Source organism: Tachysurus vachellii, chromosome 1 (genome assembly GCF_030014155.1).
Source record: "Tachysurus vachellii isolate PV-2020 chromosome 1, HZAU_Pvac_v1, whole genome shotgun sequence".
Classification (NCBI taxonomy): Eukaryota; Metazoa; Chordata; class Actinopteri; order Siluriformes; family Bagridae; genus Tachysurus; species Tachysurus vachellii.
The window spans coordinates 36,817,447-36,823,446 of NC_083460.1; the positions used below are offsets into that span (position 1 = coordinate 36,817,447).

The following is a 6,000-nucleotide window of genomic DNA, read 5'->3' on the forward strand; positions in this document are numbered from 1 at the left end:
ACAGTAATCTACCATGAGTTCTGAATAAATGTTTGCAGATATAAGGATGAAAAATAGCACAGAGAGAGAAAGATTTCTGCAGAATCCATGCATTCATATTTAATTTAATCATACTGTACGAGGAAGGCCTAGACACTGATTCTGCATTAAGCTCTGACAAAGAAAAGAGCAAAGGACCATTATTTCACATTATTCTTATCCTCCTATTACAGGAAAAAGATGAGCACATTCATATTTCCTAGAAACAACCATTATTACCTACATTATTTTTTTGCCAGTTAACAGAGGAAAAGAAGAACACACATTTCCAGGAAACAGCTAATACTCCCTACATTATTCCTTTTAAGAGAACGAGATAATAGGGTGCTCTAGTAGTTAACACTTGTTTCACAGTGGTAAAAGAGCAGAGAGGAAAAAACACAAAGGATACAGATCAGATCAAAAGGTCAAAAAATGTGTGCAAGCGTGAACCTTTTTGTGTGTATGCATTAGAGCCCAGTGCAGACCCTCATAAACAATGTCCAGGCTTCCATTAAACAAACAAACACAAAACCTGAGTTCCCGAAGGCTCCTATATACACACATGCATCAGAGTGAATTACATGACATAATGCGACTTATGGTGATGTCTTAATGTTTACTTTCGCTTTACTTACAATCTTTATTGCAGTAGATAGATAGATAGATAGATAGATAGATAGATAGATAGATAGATAGATAGATAGATAGATATGTATCATGTATATATCATGCATATTCATAATAATAATAATAATAATAATACTTAGCAGTTAAATGTCATTGAACTCATAAAAACCAGTTATGCAGTAGCCTTGTCTGTATGGCACAGCAGTGAATAGGTAATGCATATACAAGCAAGTTCTGTGCAAACATTTCGGTGAAAGATGCCCAAATGAGGTCATATTTTTTAACTGTCCAGTAGCAGCAAATAAAGACAGAAGAAAAACTAAGATAGCTAGTCACTCTTCAGTTTGTGTTTCCACACAGCCATACCTGAGAGATGTACAGTACAGTCTAATGGCCAGGGGACAAAAGCGTTCCTTAGTCTTGCAGTGGAGCATGACAAAGACAGCAGCCTGCCACTGAACACACTCCTCTGCCAGTATATGAATTATATATAAAATAATAAAATAAACATGATTGATTATTCATTTAATTGTATTTTAACTGAAAAAACATGCATTTCTTTTGTTCTATAATGACTAAATGACCAGAAAAAGCATATTACTTCTGCTAATATTAAACAAATAAAATATATTATATTGGCTCATGTGTGACGATGTTTCATCTTGCGATTGAAGAAGTCACAGCTACTTTTTACAGAAAACGAATACACATTTGAACGGGGTGGGCCATGGAGGAGCTCAGAATGACAAGACCAAACACATGAGTCACACAAAACATGCACACTGACTAATTCGGTAATCAGGAAAACAAGGCAATATATTCCTCAAAATATTCGATTTTTTCAAAGCAACTCTCTCTTCAGAGATCACTGGAATAGATATGAACATGCTCATGTGCATTGAGAGCAAGTCCCAGCACCACGAGTCCCATAATTTCCCATAATTTTATTTATATATAAGGTTTTAATTTCATTGCATACTGAGTTGCCTCTAAACTTAATATCTAAACTTTAACCCTTTATAAACTTGAATTAAAATAAGCAAATGAAAAGACTAACATCATGTTGGCCAAATAAATAGTGCAAGTCAGACATATCCCCATTTTAAGAAGTGAGCTAACACTGGTTATACTTTGCAGAAGAAGGCAAATAGAAAGTATTAAGAATTTCAATTCAAAGCCCATCTTGCATGCCTAATTTAGTAACTTTCCTGCTTATTGACTAACGTAATATTTTACTTTTACTTTTCCAAAACCTTTCTAATACCTTTCTTTTGCTCCCTTCCTTCCTTCCCCCTTCCTTCGTTCTGTCCTTTCTTCCTTCATTCTAGCCTTCCTTCCTTCCGTCCGTCCGTCCGTCCGACCGTCTGTCCGTCGTTCATTCGTTCGTTCCTTCCTTCCTTCCTTTTTTTCTTCCTTCCTTCCTTTCCTTCCTTCCTTCCCCCTTCCTTCGTTCTGTCCTTTCTTCCTTCATTCTAGCCTTCCTTCCTTCCTTCCTTCCTTCCTTCATAAGTTCGTTCCTTCCTTCCATCCGTCCGTCCGTCCGCCCTTCCTTCTGTCCTTCCTTCCTTCCTTCCTTCCTTCCTTCCATCCATCTGGCCTTCATTCGTTCTATCCTTCCTTCCTTCCTTCCTTCCTTCCTCCTTTCCTTGCTTCCTACAAATTTCTATTTCAAGCTGCTGCCTGATGACATCAAAATGATTGTTATATCAGTTTGACCAAACAAGAGCATTACATCAGCTTACATGTTATTAACTTCACACTTTCTTTCTTTCTTGCTTTCTTGCCAGACGATGATGACATAATGAGTGTTACAGTGACCGCTCATCTAAGCACACGCTATCTTACATTCTTGCTTGTTTTGATCAGTCCTTATAGGGTTTTTGGAAGTTGTTAAAAAAAATTTTCAACAATTCAAAAAATTATCTTGTTAGAAAGATAACTTCAATATCATCACACTAAAACTGTATATGAAACCAAAAATGCTTGACTTGTTCTGTCCACACAGGGTAAACTGCATACCTGAAATACTAAAAAAGGTGTAAGAAGAAAAACTGTCCATAAGAATAAACCTGATAGCTTATAGATCTCATTCTCACCTTACAGCAGAACTGAATGAAAACTATGTGGTTACAAGAGGGAGTCAGGTAGAGTGACACAGGTCTTTGTGCCAGAGGAGGGTTCTGTGTGTGTTCAGGTGAGTATAAAGGGTGTGTTTGGCACAAAATGAATTATAGCAGGAAGTTTCACAATACACTGCTTTGAAAGGCTGAGGGGCACCGATTGCTATTTATGGCTTTGTTTGCCGTTATAAATGTGTCTTTGACATTCGGTAGATTTTCCATCTGAGGAAATGATAAAAACTCTTTATGTGTTCATGAAATATTGCTTTGTTGTTTGCTAAATTAACAGATCACTACTGACAAATAGCCTCGGCTTTGATTTAATCCTTAAAGTACAGAGAGTTGACATTATGCTAATTATCACTGAATAAAGAAAATGCAGGGATGTAATAAGCACTGAAGTTGTATAATACTTTAACTGTCATTTTAGGTAAAAAGAGTAACATCTATAGTAGTAGTCACAGCTGATAGTGGCACTATTTTGTGTTGTGTATAACTCTTCCATTCTGTATTGTATAAGTAAGGAAACAAAAAAAAGAAAGCAGGAAATTCTCCATCTTAAGAACACTCATTGTTACAAAGCACTGACGCCCAAGACTCCTTCCATAAATGTTAAATAAACATCTATTTACAAAAAGATATCCATGATTATAGATTTCCTTTGTTAAATAACAATATATTTCTAACCCGCTTATTACTAAGTCTTAACATAAGCATTAATATAAACCTGTAATTTGAATTACAGCCAACAGACATGTTAGAACTGAAAAGCTTTTGGACCAATCAGATACAAGAAATCAAATGATCTATAGTTAATAAGCCAGAAACTGTAGCTTATTGTTTTCTTTAACTGTTTTATTTGATGAAACCTTTCTCTTAAGTTTCAACATTAATATAGTTATACAGATTAAATCATTGTATATATTTTGAATCTATAATTTTATCTATAATACGGTATCTATAATACCATGTCAGTGTCACTGATAAAAAGAGAAACGAGCACCACCGAAATAATGTTGTGTCGAATCAGCATTGTTCCTATAGTGGTTCCTGTCCAATGAGAAAGCAGCAGTAATTGTATACTACATGCAAAGATGCCTATATGGTTGGTTCACCTGATACATCAGCAACTAAGTCTCTGTGCTGAGATGACAATGAGGTGCAGAACTGGAAAAGAGAGCATACTTCTTTGTTATTGCCAGGAGACAGACTCATTAAATCAGCCACTGAGGAATTTGTCAGAAAGGACCCTTCAGATTCCAGCAGATCTTCTCTACTAGGCGTGCAGGAATACAGAAGTTTACGGAAACATTACAACTACAACATGAATCTAACAACAAAACTATCTGTATCTCAAATGCACAAATTAAACTTAATTAACAAATTATTTTAAATATACACTTGCTGGAGCACAAAATATTCATTAAATACAGCTGTTTGGGTTACAGTCTAAGAAGAGATTTAATGTCATCAATCTAACAAGCAACGCAATTATGAATATGATTAACATAATAAGATTTCAGAAGTTTAAACCCTTCTATCTGAACATGATACAATAAATTACTTATAAGACACATCACCTGCCTTCTTGTTTCTTGGTAAAATGGCAAGGAGAAATGTGTTTCATTGCTGTTCCACAACATTAAATATAACTACAAACAGACTTGGTGGCTGTGGTGTAAAAGCAATAAAACACTTTGGGACATGCTTTTTATTGGAAAATAATCTGCTTCACTTTAGGGCTGCATCACACCATCCTGTTTTTTTACTATTTTCCTATAACAGCACAGCACACCCTGAGTGTGTAATTGCTTATGTAATCTATATGCTAGAATTTATATGCCTGATTAAAATAATAGATGTATGCACAAATTATGTGCTGTTTTCATCAAGTCACTACTTGTCATCTGTGAGAAAAACCAACAGATGATAAAAATGCTAAAAATAACAAAGCTATTCGTTACCTCAGTATTAAGACGGCTCATCACTGCTGTTTAATCAAGAATATTCACACTAGTTTATCATCTGACTAGTGATATAGTTTTGAATCCTTTTATCATTTTCTTTAAATACACAACATGTTTATAATATATTTATCAACCAAATTACACTAGCTAAATTATTTAAATTTTGTAGTTAGAAGCTACTTGAGAAAACTCAAAAACCATAAAGTGGTGTTAGCCATCCATTTTTCCCTCTTTAAAACCAGATACACTGATGCTAAATCAATACGAACAACACAAGCTCTATAGCAGTTATAAGAATAGGTCCTAAAGGACAGAGACCAACCTGTCTTTGGTCAGTGCAGGTTCTGTAAAAATTGTAGCAGTCAGAATCTTCAAGTAGTTGAACTAATTTTACGATTTAGCATGTAAAATTTAGCAAAACTTTAGCATTTCTGAGTCTTTTTTCAGGACCTCATACATTTTCTTAAATGGAGATTGAAAACAAAATGGTTCACAAAAGACAGACTCATTCTCAAACGAGAAATGCAAGGCCGTTCAAATGATAAGTTTATCTGAAAGCTCTGACCACATTTGGCATTGCTTCAAGTTGTTATTCTCCGTGTAACTTGACTCCCCTAGGTAATATCGCTCTTTTCCTCGTAGCATAATCTTTCACCCTGCTAATCCCTGGAATGTGTCACTTTATGTTGCTTTGTCTCGTTGTTCACAAGCTTTGCTGCTCGGTCACTAATGAAGGCAGAGCCTTGAGACAGACTTTCATTAAAAACTCACCAAAACGTCCACAGTCCTGCAGGGTGCCAATCAGCCAGGGCAGTGTTCTTACCCACTCAAGTGCACTTCACCCAAATCAGCGGCTGTAATGGGGGGTGCTGATCCTGGGGGACACATTCCCTGCATGGGGTGTGAGAGCGCTGAGAGACGAGGGGCTCGATGGAGTGTCTGTTGGATTTGAAGCAAGTCTCCATCTCATTACAGCATGGTCGCTAAGAGCTTGATCAACATAATTTCTCACAGAACTAATAGGAGTTTGAATTAACTGTAACTGCTCAATGACATTGTTCTCTTGTTTGTGGTTTGAAACTTTGCTCTTAGATTGTGTGACTATTTATGACTTTGTAGTCACAGCTTTGGTGATCAGTAGGATGCCGATGTGGACTTTGATCCTGTTCACGGACAGACTTGAGGTATCCCCAAGAAGGCCCCTTGTTCTGAGAATCATTAATGCACAGCAAGAGAGGTGCGGTATTGTAAAACAGTTCACCTAA

The 6,000-nt window shown here is 36.2% G+C and overlaps 1 protein-coding gene across 1 annotated transcript in view; it reads right to left on the minus strand.

Annotated features, from left to right (window-relative positions):
* bmal1b (basic helix-loop-helix ARNT like 1b) overlaps positions 1 to 5,526 on the minus strand; it is a 28,033-nt gene extending 22,507 nt beyond the window's left edge. Inside the window, exon 1 of the mRNA XM_060885820.1 lies at positions 5,507 to 5,526. The gene's annotated coding sequence lies outside the window, so the exon portion shown is untranslated. The remainder of the gene's footprint in view (positions 1 to 5,506) is intronic.
* Positions 5,527 to 6,000: the final 474 nt, after the last annotated feature.